Source organism: Lepisosteus oculatus, unplaced genomic scaffold (assembly GCF_040954835.1).
Source record: "Lepisosteus oculatus isolate fLepOcu1 unplaced genomic scaffold, fLepOcu1.hap2 HAP2_SCAFFOLD_60, whole genome shotgun sequence".
NCBI classification, from domain to species: domain Eukaryota; kingdom Metazoa; phylum Chordata; class Actinopteri; order Semionotiformes; family Lepisosteidae; genus Lepisosteus; species Lepisosteus oculatus.
The window spans coordinates 1,193,084-1,208,655 of NW_027168149.1; the positions used below are offsets into that span (position 1 = coordinate 1,193,084).

Sequence of the window (15,572 nt, forward strand, 5' to 3'; positions counted from 1 at the left end):
ACCAACTAAGCCACGGCGCCCCGGGATAGTTGTCCTTTTGCAGCCACTTGGACACACCACTCAGACACATCTGCATTCGGTGTGTGCTCCGCCTGCTCGCTGAGCAAGTTGCCACCTTTATACAATAGCAACATCGACACCAAGAGAAAGGATGACAAATGGCTTTTATCTGGAACTTTTCATGTCCAAGGAGCTCAATGTGCTTTCTGTGTACAACAGGGCCACTGAACTCCACACTGGCCACTGAACCACAGCAGTGGCTTGCTGGCTTGACATCTCCCAAGGAAAATGTTGAAATTGCATGTGGAACAGGAAAAGGACCCTCGAGTACGAGGGAAAAAAAATAAAAAGATCATCTGGAGCGCGCCAACCCATGTCTGGACAGCCCAGTTTCGTCGACAAGGTGGCCGAGTGGTTAAGGCGATGGACTATTAATTCATTGTGCTCTACATGCATGGGTTTGAATCAATTCCTCGTCGCTCTCTATGTCTGACACGTGTGCCTGTTCGACGTTGGCCCTCCTTTTGTTTGCTCCAGTACTAGAGCCTTACATTTTCTAGCGGTGGCTGAACATGGTATAGTAGGCTAACGTCGGTATCGAGCAGTGGCAGTAACAGTATTTACGTGCCGCTGCTGCCAAGTGGCTTTGGGTTGAGACCGCGTTTTCACTTACTTGCAGCACAAACGGAGAAAGCGATTTTTGACAGTCTCTCGAGAGACTGCGCTAGGTGTTTAGGGATAGACTTTGTCAGTTCCCAATGGGATGATGGCCTCTCAAATAGTTTGTGATTCCTCTAGACGTTTATACAGTAGAAGCCTGCTTCGTGGCTTAAATCCAAGCTAAGGAAACGAGTTTGAGGTCTGATGCAGAACTGCGAATTCAATGAAGGGGAACACTACAGTACATTGCACTGTATGTGTGAGGAAAGCTGCCCCCTTCTGTTCCTTGTCGACCGAACAGAGGACTGTAAAGGATACCGCCAAGAAACTTTAGGATGCTGGTTGGAATCCAGCTCCAAAGAAGCCCCTTTGGGTGTTATGTCATCAAAAAGTAAGAACAGAGAATCTCCCTTGGATCAAAAGCGCAACAGAACTGTTTTCCATGGAGCAGGTTTCAGACCCGTAGACCTGTTTTATTTGTAGGGCAGGGCGCATTCCCAAACGCGAATCTCCTGTTTTAGAAATGCTTTGGGCGGCGTGAAGTGAAAATAAGAAGTGGGCTCCAGATGCACATGGAAGCAATCAAGTGTTTCATCCGAGCTGTTTCAAAGACTGCTCAAGAGCTTTCCTTTTACAGAGGCCCAACGATTAATGATGGGGGTGCACCCTTCAATGTGCCTTACGACTCTAGGGAGTGATTGAGACGATTCGTAGCGTGTGTTCATTTCCCTCTATTCCCCATGTTACAGTGGTAAGATGACGTAAATTCCTGCTTCGACACGTAACGGCATTATAATCAAGTGCAGGAGCTGAGGGCTTTTGTTTTGTTTCGTTTTCTATGGCGTTCGTAAGCGCGCAAAACAAAGACAATTCCTGCATCTAACACGAATGTAAATGCTTTTGAAAGTGCAGTGTGGTGCAGCTTGTAAAATCCTTGTCCACATTTGTGGTTTGTTGATGTTTTTTCTGTCTGCCAAAGTTGCATTTTGACATCCGGACGGGGAGACTTTATCATTTGAAGGTGAAGCCAGCCTTAAACCCTATGAGGCGTGTCTGTCTGCCGGCATGTATCTTGTGAAAGGTATTTTTTTTTTAACGGAGAGCGACTTTAAAAAAGTTTCCGCAGCCACCTCGCACTCCGTGTTAGATTATAGGAGGAATGGGGCGGCGGCGAGCTCGCTGTAGTCGTGGCCGAATAGTTAAGGCAATGGACTTGAAATCCATTGGGGACTCCCCGCTCAGGTTCGAATCCTGCCGACTACGGCGTCTGCCGCACGTCACCTTGTGCCTGTGCGGCAAAGGCGAAGTGCCGCTTCTCCTTTCCTGGTACTATAAAAATGCTACATCGCTTGGTCCTGCTTCCATGGAAAGCAGTTCTTCAGGTGATTCTAGTCTCTTACCAAAGCTGTTAGGTTCCTTTCCGTGGTGAGATGGGTTGTCATGCAACGCTGCCACATAGTGCCGACAGACAAGTGTGTTGCGGGAGAAGAGAAAAGTGTTTGAAGATTTAAGAGTGTCTTAGGTGGAGCCAAAATCAGGTGTCACAAATGCAAGTGGGAAGATTTCCAATGATTAATATGGTCAAAATAAGCGGAAGTTACCAGCTGGTCCGGCACAGTCTGCCATGCTTTTGTCATATACTGTAAAGTGGTGTCGAACTGGGTGTCGAACTGGAGCCTCACCATTTGCATATGTGAGGCTCCAGTTATACATCGAGTGTCACATTAAATGACAAAAATGAAGAGAGTTAAAGCAGCTGGAGAGGTTTTCTTACAACTTTTGAGCTGACACAGTTTTGGAAAATGTTTCCTTCACGCTGCACTGAACAACATAGGCAGCCAAGAGTCTCCAAAACAAAACAGAATGGACAGATAGGAGAAAATTCCCACTCGTCCTGAAGTTCCCAAAATCCAGCACTGAGCGTAAACAAAGTGTCTAAGTAGCGTGGGAATGCTAACCCTAACCCTAGCTGGAGTTTGAGCAATCCGGCACTGAGCGTAAGAAGATGAGTCAAAGTAACGTCTAATCGGATTAGTTTCCTTAGAGCTGGTTCAGAGTTTGCTCAAGAGTTTACCTTTCACAGATGAGCAAAGAAGAATGTTGGGGGTGCACGCTTCAAGGCGCCTTACAGCTGTAGGGAGTGATTCGAGACGATTCGTGGCGTGTGCTCGTTCCCATATACCGTACGACCCGGGGTGCAGTGCTAGGATGACGTACAATACCGCTTGGACACGTAACGGCGTTATATGCAAGTGCAGGACGTGAGGGTTTTCGTTTGTTTGTTTTGTTTTGTTTTGCTCTGCTTTGCTTTGTTTTGCTTTCCATCGCGTTGGTAAGAGCGTAAATAAAAAGGCGATTCCTGCGTCTACCACTAATATAAGAGCTATTTCAAGTGCGACGTGGTGCGGCTTTTCAAATGCTTGTGGGCATTTCTCTGTTGTTGATTCTTTTTTTGTGTGTAACAAAGTGGCATTTTCATGTCCGGACGGGGAGACTTTATCATTCCGACATGAAGCCACCCTTAAGTCCTCTGAGGCGTGTCTGTCTGCAAGGCTTGTATTTTGGAAATGTTTTTTTGAAACGGAGAACGACTTTGAAATAGGCTTCCGCTGGCGCCTCGCGATCCAGGTAAGATTGTAGCAAGAACGCAGCGGCGGTGGGGCTTGCTGTAGTCGTGGCCGAGTGGTTAAGGCGATGGACTAGAAATCCATTGGGGTCTCCTCGCGCAGGATCCAATCCTGCCGACTACGTTGTCCGCCTCCAGTCGGTGTGTTTCGGCACAATCAAAGAAGCGTGCCTCTTTGCTGTTCCTGGTGGTTTTAAAACGCCCAATCGCTTGTACTCGCTGCCTTGGAAATAAGTTCTTCAGCGTCCGCGAATGGCATTTTGCAGCTGGAAGCATATGTCGATGCGTTTTGCACAGAGCACCAAAAAAGCGTCTTTTTTGAAGGCCTAGGCACTGAGCATTGGTGGTTCAGTGGTAGAATTCTCGCCTGCCACGTGGGAGGCTCGGGTTCGATTCCTGGCCAGTGCAGTGGCTTTTGCAGCGAGCGGCTCCATCACTTGCATCCCCTTGCAACTCGCAACTGAAAACCCACTGAAGCTAAGCAGGTGTGAGCCAGGTCAGTACCCGGATAAGGGTGAGCTACAGGGAAAAACAAAGCTTCCAGCTGGAAGCGGTGTTAATGGTGCCGGCGGGGGGGCGCTCACCCTGAGGTCTGTGCGGGTCCCAATGCCCCAGTATAGTGACGGAGATGCTGTGTTGTAAAAGGGCGCTGTCTTTTGGATGAGATGTAAAAACGAGGTCACAGCGCTCTGTGGTCATTCAAAATGACCACCAAAACCTTTGACAAAAGCTCTTGGTAATTGATGGTCTTCAATAATGCTTTTCCTTTAGGTACATTTTAAATCAGCTGAAAAATGCTGTTTTGCATTCATGTGTTTAAGTAGCCTGTGCTACTTACTGCATTGTAAGAGCGATTGTGAGCGGTTTTGTTTTCTCTCTTTGACCAGCCCAGCTGCGCCCCACCCGAAGGCAGGGAAGCACAAAAATTGTATGGAACTCATTCATGCTCCTCTCCATGGAAATCTTTAGTAAAAGGCAAAAGATTTGTACGAGATGAAGAGAAACCAGAGTGCGTGGCTGGACAGCTGCAGGAGCCCAGGCCGCCTTCAAGTCCTCTGCCCTGCCGGTCGTGGTTGGCAATGCACCTGGCCTTACAAACGAGCCAGTGCGGCCCGTTCAGCTCCGGGCTCATCGCCTGCAGCTCTCGGCTTACCTGGCAGGGGAGATACCTTGATCAGCCTGTAGTTGGAGTAGTTGGATTGTTTTCTTGTTTTCTGGAAGCAGTGTTTGTTTTGCAGTTTGAGATGGCAACCTTTGGATCCCGCAAGAATGCTGTACGTTTTGAGCTTTTGGATGACCTCTTCATGGATCGTATGCAGTTCAGCAGAAAAGTGTTACAGAAGGAACGTGGCTTTGAACCTCGGCACTTGGATTTCATCTTCGCTCTCCCAGGTCAGAAAGCATTTGAGGTTGTTTTTGCTACCTATTCTCTGTTTGAACAATGTGTGGATGTGTTTGAGGCAAAAAGAGGGAAAGTTCCTGCCCTTGAGAAGATCAACTTGCAGCCTCTGACACAGAGAGAGAGGAAAACGGTGCATGTTGTTATGTTCTCGGAAATGGCAAAGACGGAGGACATTCACACCTGGCTTAAGCAGTACTGCACCGTCCACCATGGAACTGAGGTTAGAGATGTTGACGGTATAAAAACAGGAGCAAGAAAATTTGAGGTTCGCTTGCTACCGGACAATGTAAATGGAGGCTTAAGGCACCTGCCCTCTACAATCCGGCTTGGCGCCTGCAATGGCTATGTTTTTTATGTGGGACAACCAAAGGTGCGTCGGCGCTGTGGTGCTGTGGGACACCTGGCATCGTCCTGCACTGTGAAATGCTGCAAGACCTGTGGCAAACAGGGACATTTAGCCTCTGACTGTTCAATGCTGCCAAAGTGCAATTTATGTGGCTCGGAAGGACACGTTTTTAAGAACTGCCCTCACGCCTACGCCAATAAACTCAAAATGAGAAAGGATGAGGCAGTGCTTGTTTCAGCCAAACCGGCCCGAAAAGCCAAAGCAAACAACAAGTCAAACAAAGAACCCTTGTTGGACAAAGAGTCTCAGCCTCCAGCCAGGATCAGTCCTGCTGTGGCTCCGGGGTCGGTGGAAGAGAAATCCACTACGCTCCCACAACCGCAGACTGCACCAGACAAGCACGAGGGTTTGAAAACCCCCGAGAACAGCGAGGACCCCTCCCCCACTCCTGCTCCTCAGAACGAGGGCCAGTGTGGGGCCCCCACCGGTGGAGCGGGTCCAGCGACGATACCCAGGATTCAGCGGAGCTGCTTTTCTCAGACTCTGCAAGTGCTACAGATGCCCTTCTCTCCTCCATCCAGTCCGTCACGGAGGATCTGCAACAGCTGGTGGGTGAGGGGGAAGAGGAGACTGGTGCATCGGCTGCACCCCTTTCCCCTCAGTGCTCCCAAGAGCTGGACTTGAGGAAAAGGAAAAATGACTCTGTTTTCTCCCCGAGCGAGGAGGAAGGAGAGCATGGTGATGGGGACAGCTGGAACCCCTCCACCCCTCCTTCTACCCCCTTCCTTGAAATGGACTCCGTGAACGCTTTTACTGCTGCCACCCTGATGAAGGCTCATTCAGAGGATGGCTGGCAGGAAATTGGTAAGAAGAAAAAGAAAAAGAAGAAGGTAACAGGTGAGACCGAAGAGAAATGTGTTTTGTAAAGACTGGTTCCACTTTCTTATGTAATATGGCTCTAAACATAATTTCTCTTAACACCAGAGGTATCAATGACAGAGTTAAATGCCAGTGTGTCTTTGATTACCTCCAGCAGAGAGAGGGAGATGTGTTGATGTTGCAGGAGTGTGCTTTAGCCTATCAAGAGAGGTATAAAAGCTTTGAAGATAGGTGGGATAAAGGGCCTTCTGTTTGGTCAGGGGACAATAACAACAGAGCCTCTGGCGTGGCCATTCTTTTCAAAGGATGGGCTTTCAAATTGAAAAGTATTCAGAGGGTCATAGATGGCAGGTTGCTGTGTGTGGATGTGGAATGGGGGACCGTTAACCTGCGGCTAATCAATGTGTATTGTCCTACTGACGTGGGAGGAAGGGTGGAGCTACTCAAGGCACTCTCTCCCCTATTGTTAAGTAGCACTGACGTGATAGTGGGAGGGGATTTTAATTGTATCTTAGAGCACACAGACAGGCAGTCTAGCTCTCCGATAAAATTGGATTCCAGCTCACTGGCCCTGCAAAACTTAGTTCAAACTCTCAGACACATATAGATGTATATATCCCGCAACAGCAGGATATACATGGTCAGGGAGGAATAGCAGCTCCAGAATTGACTATTGCTTTGTCTCAGAGAGAGTGAAAGTTGTTGGGGTCACTCTTCAGCCTGTCTTCTTCTCAGATCATCAGGCTTTAGGGTGTAGAGTGGAACTCCAGGGCGGGACTGTCTTTGGCCCAGGCCTCTGGAAACTCAACACAAAGCTGCTAGAGAACGAGGGGGTAGTATCCCGCTACAAGGAGAAACTATCACAGTGGCTGTCCTTGCAGTGTCTGTACGGGTCAGTAGGAGAGTGGTGGGAGGAGGTGAAGATGAGGACAAAGGCCTTTTTCATGGCTGAGAGAAGGAAGGCTGCTGCCAGACGGAGAGGAGTGCTAGCCAGGAAACAGAGGCAGCTGCAGCGTCTCTACACAATGCTGCACAGTGGCTTCGATGTGCTCGAGGATATCACCCTTTTAAAAAAGGACATCCGGAGCATAGCCGAAGAAAGTAGTCGAGGAGTGCTGTTAAGAAGCAGAGTGCAGTTCTTGGAAGAAAATAAGAAGTGTACTCGCTTCTTTTTCAGGAAAGTGGTAGGCTCCAAGTCTGTCATGGAAAGTGTAGTTGATGAGGAGGGACGAGAGAGAACAGAGCCGAGTGCTATCCTCTCCTGCACCGAGGCCTTCTACTCAAGACTGTACAGCTCTACAGAGTTAAAGGATGAAGAAATTCATTTTTTTACCTCAAAGCTAGAAAACGTTTTGAGTGAAGAAGATAGGGAAGTACTTGAGAGGGATTTGACAGTAGAAGAGCTGAGACAGGCTATGGAGAGCTTACAGAAGGGGAAAACTCCGGGTGCTGACGGGCTCCCTAAAGAATTTTATTGCACCTTTTGGGATCTGCTTCAGGATCCGCTACTGCTCCTATTCGAGGAAAGCTATAAGACAGAATTGCTGCCTGACTCCTTAAGAGAAGGCACTATCTCTCTCTTGTTTAAGAAAGGAGCAAAGAATGACATAAAGAACTGGAGACCCCTCAGCCTCTTAGGCGTGGACACTAAGATCCTGCGCCTACAAAATGTAGTGGCCTCACTGGTAGGGAAAGAACAGACTTGTGGGATAGCAGGACGCCTGATGAGCGACAACCTGGCCTTGTTGAGGGATGTCTGTCTGTACTCAGAGGATCGCTCCCTCCCTCTGTGCATTTTAGGCGTAGACCTAGAAAAGGCCTTTGACCGCCTAAACCGGCAGTACTTAACATCGGTACTTGAGCACATGAAGTTTGGCCCCATCATGAGAAAGTGGATTAACCTGCTGTACACAGGTAGCAACAGCAGAGTAATGGTTAATGGCAATAGATCACGCCCCTTTGAAGTCTGTTCAGGGGTGAGGCAGGGCTGCCCATTATCCCCCTTGTTATTCGTTTTGGCTATGGAGCCCTTAAGCCTGTGCCTTGCGCCAGGATCAGGCCATTAATGGGATACCAGTGCCTGGAAGTGGGGGAGGAGAGGTAAAGACATCTCTATACATGGATGACGTCACCCTGCTCCTCTCTGACAATGCCTCAATTAGCAGAGCTCTGCAGTGCTGTGATCGTTTCTCTTTGGCTTCCTCCGCAAAAATTAACAAATCTAAGAGTGAGATTTTTTATCAGAACTGGAGGGAGCCAATAGAAGGACATGATCTCAGGCTGCAAGAGAAGAGAATTAAGGTCCTGGGGGTGTATTTTGGAGAAGAGATGGGAACAGTAAATTGGCAGAACAAATTGCCAATCTTAAACAAAAAACTGATGCAATGGAAGGACCGAGACCTCACCATGACAGGGAAGGTGCTGGTCATCAAAGCCGAGCTCTTGCCTGTCTTGAATTTTCTGGCTTCTACCTTCCCAATCCCACACCGTGTTGCGGCGGTGCTGAGGAGATTGATGTTTCAATTTCTATGGGGTGGGAAGCAGGAAAGACTCAGAAGGGAAATAATGTACAGGCCGCTACCCTCAGGGGGGAAGTCTGTCCCAGATATTGCTACGAAGCTGCTGTGCATTTTCCTGGCCTCTGTGCTGAGAGGCTTTGCAACAGCACCTGCAGCGCGTACCTGGACTTATTTTTCCAGGCTCTGGGTAGGTAGGGAGGTGTTCAGAGTGTGGGGTGTCAGACCCAAGCTGGACGTCCCACTCTCTGACACATGCCCTGCAATTTATGGGACAGTTAAAAGTTTTCTAAGATCTCACCCAATTGGCCATATTCCCCTCCGAGATGTCAGCGTCCAAAAACTGGAAGATTTCGTTGCACCCCAGAATAATAGGCAGACCCCTGTGGGCATTTTAACATCAGCCCAAACAAGGAAGGTGTGGAAACACACATCCTCTAAGTTTCTGTGCAACATTCACAGAGATTTAGCCTGGAGTGTCGTCCACCAGTGCTTACCGGTACGAACTTTCTTGTACCGTAGGGGCCTCACCCCCAGCCCTCGTTGCGTTAGGGTGGGCTGCGGCGAGGAGGAGACTGTGACCCATCTCCTGTGGTCCTGTTTTTTTGCTAAGGCCTTCTGGGCACAGTTTGAAGATTGGTTGCAGGCTCTCTCGCCCCAATTTACCCTGACCGCTGCTTTCGTCATATACGGCATCTCTCCTGTCAAACTTCCTCCTGACGTGTTTGACAGGATCTGGGCCGTGGTGAACAGTGGGAAAGACGCCCTGTGGAGAGTGAGGAACATGGGGCTGTTCAAAGGCATCGAGGTCCCAGTCAAGGCAGCAGGTAGCCTGGCCCTGTTCATCACCCGAGAGAACTATTACCTCAGAGATCTGTGGAGAGAAGGGAGGGAGGAAGCAGAAAATCTGTGGGAAATAGAGAGCATAGGTCAATATCTCAAGAGACTGTGAAAAACATTATCATGTTTAAGTAAAGAATGTGATTTGCACCAGAAAAAAAGAAATTGTTACTATGTAACTGTTACCGTGTCAAAATGTAATGAGATGTGATCATATATACTGTTTTAAGTATGTATATTAATGTAAAGCTTTCTGATTTGTGATGTCCTGTATTTTATTGTGAAAAGAAAATAAAGTTCTTAAAAATCGAAAAATCGAAATCGGTTCACCCAGGGCGAGGCTCGGCCATTGCACTCCGGCTGTGCTGACCCCTGCGAATTCCCCAAATGAGGGAATCTCGACTGCATAATTTCTGGTAGTGGGGGACTGCGTTCGCGCTCTCCCCTGATGTGCTTGGTCCAAAATCAGATACGGGAGGGTTAGGACACCACGAGCTGCGTGGCTGCGGAAGGATCCCGGTTCGACAGGAGTGGACGCCGCTGCTGGTTCTCGCTGGCTTTTAGTTAGGGGTCCGGAGAAGCATCTCAAGCTAGTTCCACTACTCCTTCCGGACGTTCATTCCCTTTTCAAAGTCAGTCGTTTTGCTGTAGTCTGCGTTCTTTAGGCTGATTATCGAGGTTAGCCTTTATTTGGTCATGGGGGGCCTCGGTACTGTATGCTGAGACTAAAGACAGTTTCACCCGTTTTCTGATTGCTCGGTTCTGTACCAGTGCAGACATGTCAAACAGTGAATGGCTGTACCTCTATTGTATCCGTGCTCAATGAATGAAATCGGTAACAAATGAATATATGTCTAGTTATACGAAAAACGAGTGGTTTATCGACTCATCTTCATTTGCAGATTTAGAGGCAGCTTCGATATTCGTTTTACAGACGGGTTTTTTTTCTTTGAATATGGGTCACACACATGCCACAGCAACAAAACATCTTTAGAGATGAGGCTATAGATCACCTTTCCATCCTGCAGGTTTTCCTCCCAAAGCCTATGGCACCAACAGCGACCCCTGCTGGTCAGGAGAGCAAAGGCTTACAGCACCTGGTATTCCCAGGCGGTCTCTCATCCAAGTACTAACCAGGCCCAACCCTGCTTAGCTTCCAAGATCAGACGAGATCAGGCATGTTCAGGGTGGTGTGGCCGTAAGCGAAAGCCCCGGCGCCTGACTCGCTACTTGAAGCTGTGTGTGGCGGGGGCTCCGTGCCCCTGAGCGGGACTGAAGGATCGTTCGTGTGCAACTCTTTGGAAAGGAGCTGCTTTCCAAATCGCATTGCGTGCCTGGATGTTGGCGAATGCGCTCCCTTGTGTTGGCTCGTCCCGCACTGGAGGAGGACAAACAATCTGCACGGAGGAGCACCAGGCAAGTCTTCACCAGACAAAAACCTCCAGTGCACAGCACTCTGGAAACATTTCGGGGCTGTCGCGTGTTTATTTCAGCACGTAAAGCGCACCGGTCCAACACGCCGCCCTCTTGTGGCCTTGCGGCGTCAGAGCAAGAGGCTCCTTCTCGCTGCCCTTCTGCTGTGTTGCAGGGCCCCGAGAGGGAACCTGGAGCGCACAATTTGTGGGGGGCGGGGGACCGCGTTTGCGCTCTGCCCCCGGTCTCTTGCGCGAGTACTAAATCTCACGGACAGGGGGGCCTCGTCATTGATTGTTACAGGTGAGACGGGGATTAGGAGGAGACCCCGACTGATGGGTAAAGGGGAGCACTAACACCAGAGGGACACCCCCGGCGTCTCTTTTTGAGAGACGCCCTGGGGTTTCCTAATGGCCAAGGAGGGTCGGGACCTCGGTTTGACGCCTCCCCCGAAGGACGGCGCCTGTTTGTGCAGCAGAGTGTCGCCATCAGGAGGCTGGGGCGTAAGAGAGCCACACAGCCCGCAGGGTGAGCGCTCCCTGCTGGTCCCAGTCATATCTCTTGCAGGAGCAGCAGCAACCGGAGCTTTTCCGGGGGGGAATCTCCCATCCGGGTGCCGGCCAGGCTCACACCTTCACTGTGGCTGTGGAGGTGTGGTTTGTAAGGGCCCAAACTAGGGTTAGAGTTAGGGTTGGAAAACAACCTGGATTTTTTTAAATGCCTTTACTGTGCTCTAGGATGCATTTGAAATGCAGGAAAAGTGTTGGTTTGTTGTTTCCTTGATTACGAATTTTTACCAATATTGCAGTTTTTTCTACTCCATATACTGTACATATCAAAATGATGGTCAAGATTGGAGATTGTGATAATACACTTTCTAAATGCTAAACTCTCTTAATTATTGCATGTCAAAAGCAAATTAAAAGGATAGTTTTAGCCAGACATTGGTGGTAATTGCAATCCTTACCTTTTTAACCTAGGAAACAGTTTGGTTTTATTTGCAATTTCAGCAGCAAGTAAAGAAAAAGATCTGGATATCTGAAAGTTTTTCACAGGTGACACATTAAAATACTTTAAATGTGCAACTTTGAATGTTTCTGGTTGATTTGGAGTCATCTGGGTTACATTTTGGGCACTGTATTTGTAGGCAAGGTTGTGGAGGTGTGGTTCGTAAGGGCCCGAACTAGGGTTAGGGTTAGTGTTGGACAACACCTGGATTTTTTTAAATGCCTTTACTGTGCTCTAGGATGCATTTGAAATGCAGGAAAAGTGTTGGTTTGTTGTTTCCTTGATTACGAATTTTTACCAATTTTGCAGTTTTTTCTACTCCATATACTGTACATATCAAAATGATGGTCAAGATTGGAGATTGTGATAATACACTTTCTAAATGCTAAACTCTCTTAATAATTGCATGTCAAAAGCAAATTAAAAGGATAGTTTTAGCCAGACGGTGGTGGTAATTGCAATCCTTACCTTTTAAACCTAGGAAACAGTTTGGTTTTATTTCCAATTTCAGCAGCAAGTAAAGAAAAAGATCTGGATATCTGAAAGTTTTTCACAGGTGACACATTAAAATACTTTAAATGTGCAACTTTGAATGTTTCTGGCTGATTTGGAGTCAACTGGGTTACATTTTGGGCACTGTATTTGTAGGCAAGGTTGTGGAGGTGTGGTTTGTAAGGGCCCAAACTAGGGTTAGGGTTAGGGTTGGAAAACAACCTGGATTTTTTTAAATGCCTTTACTGTGCTCTAAGATGCATTTGAAATGCAGGAAAAGTGTTGGTTTGTTGTTTCCTTGATTACGAATTTTTACCAATTTTGCAGTTTTTTCTACTCCATATACTGTACATATCAAAATGATGGTCAAGATTGGAGATTGTGATAATACACTTTCTAAATGCTAAACTCTCTTAATTATTGCATGTCAAAAGCAAATTAAAAGGATAGTTTTAGCCAGACATTGGTGGTAATTGCAATCCTTACCTTTTAAACCTAGGAAACAGTTTGGTTTTATTTGCAATTTCAGCATCAAGTAAAGAAAAAGATCTGGATATCTGAAAGTTTTTCACAGGTGACACATTAAAATACTTTAAATGTGCAACATTTAATGTGCAAATGTGCAAGAAAAATATCTGGATATCTAAAAGTTTTTCACTGTTTTGACATGTCTGCACTGGTACAGAACCGAGCAATCAGAAAACGTGTGAAACTGTCTTTAGACTCAGCATATAGTACCGAGGCCCCCCATGACCAAATAAAGGCTAACCTCGATAATCAGCCTAAAGAACGCAGACTACAGCAAAACGACTGACTTTGAAAAGGGAATGAACGTCCGGAAGGAGTAGTGGAACTAGCTTGAGATGCTTCTCCGGACCCCTAACTAAAAGCCAGCGAGAACCAGCAGCGGCGTCCACTCCTGTCGAACCGGGATCCTTCCGCAGCCACGCAGCTCGTGGTGTCCTAACCCTCCCATATCTGATTTTGGACCAAGCACATCAGGGGAGAGCGCAAACGCAGTCCCCCACTACCAGAAAGTATGCAGTCGAGATTCCCACATTTGGGGAATTCGCAGGGGTCAGCACAGCCGGAGTGCAATGGCCGGGCCTCGCCCTGGGTGAACCCTCTTTTTTTGTTTGTTTCTTTATTGGCCGTATACTATTTCTTGCATTAGGAATTCGTCTTTTCGCAGACCCCAGCTTTTCTCCATGGAGACACAGACACACAGACAGGGAGAGAAGCTTGGGGTCAGAGCGCAGGGTCTGCCATTGTACGGCGCCCCTGGAGCAGTTAGGGTTAAGGGCCTTGCTCAGGGGCCCAACAGAGTAGGATTCCCCTGCTGGCGGCAGGGGAATTGAATCAAGGTATCTCCCCTGCCAGGTAAGTATGAGTTGTACAGGCCCCTGCAAGCGGCCTGCACCCACAGCACAAATCGCGCAGCCTAGGCCACCTCCTCGCCCCGCACGCCACCGCCTCCTGCTGGGCCCACTCTTTCGCACACTCACACGCCACACTAACACTCAAAAGTGTGGGCAAAACGAGAAAACGAGCGCGCCATTTCCTACACATCTGCAGTCGCCGTTGCGCATTCGCAGCATGTCCCGGGATGCAATTCGGCCTCATTTGCATAACTCCAGACCGGCAGATCGCCACGCAAGCTCGCGACGTGCGCCTGCCACACACCGAACAAACCTTTTCAGCAATTTCCAAAAAACGGGCCTGCTCGCCTGCCCACAAGGCTCCGTCTCTTACCTGCTCTCCAGAGCCTGCTGCCTTCTGTGCTTTTCTCTCGGCACCGCTGCAGCGCACACAACTCCTGCAGCGGGAGGGGGGGAGAAAGTTCCTGCGCTCCGCCGCAGGGAAGGCTCGCTCTGTGCGCACACGTCCTTTCGATGCCAGTCCAACAAGTGCTCCACATTAGCTGCGTCGGGGCTCCGGCGTGTCGCACCTCACCTCACCTCACCTCGCACTGCCCCCTCCTTGAATGTCTGCCGCTGGGCATGCCCCGCTCTCCTCCGCCTTATCTTAATGCGTGTGAGCACCGACAATGGCCACAATGCCGGGGAATGGCACCTCTAAAGTGTTAATTGGGGCACAGGAACAGCCCGTCTCGTCTCGGGGGGGCCGGCTTCAGAGACAATACAGCAAACACAGTGGGGCGCGGGAAGAAGACGACACCACACATGCGGGTACATTCAGCTCCGGCGGGAACGAGACATTTGTCGGTCTTTTCAAGTGCCGAGAGCCGAGCAATCCTTCACTTGTATCGTTTCTCCCCGGTGACTAGATCTGGCCCTGCGACTCTCGACTTGGCTCAACCCGGGGCAGCCCAGCAGGTGTGAGCCTGGCCGGCACCCGGATGGGAGATTCCCCCCCAGAAAAGCTCCGGTTGCTGCTGCTCCTGCAAGAGATGTGACTGGGACCAGCAGGGAGCGCTCACCCTGCGAGCTGTGTGGCTCTCTTACGCCCCAGCCTCCTGATGGCGACACTCTGCTGCACAAACAGGCGCCGTCCTTCGGGGGAGGCGTCAAACCGAGGTCCCGACCCTCCTTGGCCATTAGGAAACCCCAGGGCGTCTCTCAAAAAGAGACGCCGGGGGTGTCCCTCTGGTGTTAGTGCTCTCCTTTACCCATCAGTCGGGGTCTCCTCCTATTCCCCGTCTCACCTGTAACAATCAATGACGAGGCCCCCCTGTCCGTGAGATTTAGTACTCGCGCAAGAGACCGGGGGCAGAGCGCAAACGCGGTCCCCCGCCCCCCACAAATTGCGCGCTCCGGGTTCCCTCTCGGGGCCCTGCAACACAGCGGAAGGGCAGCGAGAAGGAGCCTCTTGCTCTGACGCCGCAAGGCCACAAGAGGGCGGAGGCGCCGCGCGCCCGGCCGACGTGTTGGACCGGTGCGCTTTACGTGCTGAAATAAACACGTGACAGCCCCGAAATGTTTCCAGAGTGCTGTGCACTGGAGGTTTTTGTCTGGTGAAGACTTGCCTGGAGCTCCTCCGTGCAGATTGTTTGTCCTCCTCCAGTGCGGGACGAGCCAACACAAGGGAGCGCATTCGCCAACATCCAGGCACGCAATGCGATTTGGAAAGCAGCTCCTTTCCAAAGAGTTGCACACGAACGATCCTTCAGTCCCGCTCGGGGGGCACGGAGCCCCCGCCACACACAGCTTCAAGTAGCGAGTCAGGCGCCAGGGCTTTCGCTTACGGCCACACCACCCTGAACACGCCCGATCTCGTCTGATCTCGGAAGCTAAGCAGGGTTGGGCCTGGTTAGTACTTGGATGGGAGACTGCCTGGGAATACCAGGTGCTGTAAGCCTTTGCTCTCCCGGCCAGCAGGGGTCGCCGTTGGTGCCGTAGGCTTTGGGAGGAAAACCTGCAGGATGGAAAG

General features: G+C 49.6%; 5 non-coding genes and 1 pseudogene across 5 annotated transcripts; 3 read left to right on the forward strand and 3 right to left on the reverse strand.

The window, feature by feature from the left end:
* Positions 1-1,841: 1,841 nt before the first annotated feature.
* Positions 1,842-1,923, forward strand: trnas-uga (transfer RNA serine (anticodon UGA)). The gene has a single exon. It is a non-coding gene; the product is annotated as a tRNA-Ser (tRNA).
* Positions 1,924-4,182: 2,259 nt separating this feature from the next.
* LOC138231489 (U5 spliceosomal RNA) lies at positions 4,183-4,299 on the reverse strand. Its single transcript, XR_011186740.1, has one exon. It is a non-coding gene; the product is annotated as a U5 spliceosomal RNA (small nuclear RNA).
* Positions 4,300-9,557: 5,258 nt separating this feature from the next.
* Positions 9,558-9,717, forward strand: LOC138231388 (U1 spliceosomal RNA). Its single transcript, XR_011186644.1, has one exon. It is a non-coding gene; the product is annotated as a U1 spliceosomal RNA (small nuclear RNA).
* Positions 9,718-10,354: 637 nt separating this feature from the next.
* On the reverse strand, positions 10,355-10,473 carry LOC138231523 (5S ribosomal RNA). Its single transcript, XR_011186771.1, has one exon. It is a non-coding gene; the product is annotated as a 5S ribosomal RNA (ribosomal RNA).
* Positions 10,474-13,181: 2,708 nt separating this feature from the next.
* Positions 13,182-13,320, reverse strand: LOC138231384 (U1 spliceosomal RNA; annotated as a pseudogene).
* Positions 13,321-15,381: 2,061 nt separating this feature from the next.
* LOC138231492 (5S ribosomal RNA) lies at positions 15,382-15,500 on the forward strand. Its single transcript, XR_011186743.1, has one exon. It is a non-coding gene; the product is annotated as a 5S ribosomal RNA (ribosomal RNA).
* Positions 15,501-15,572: the final 72 nt, after the last annotated feature.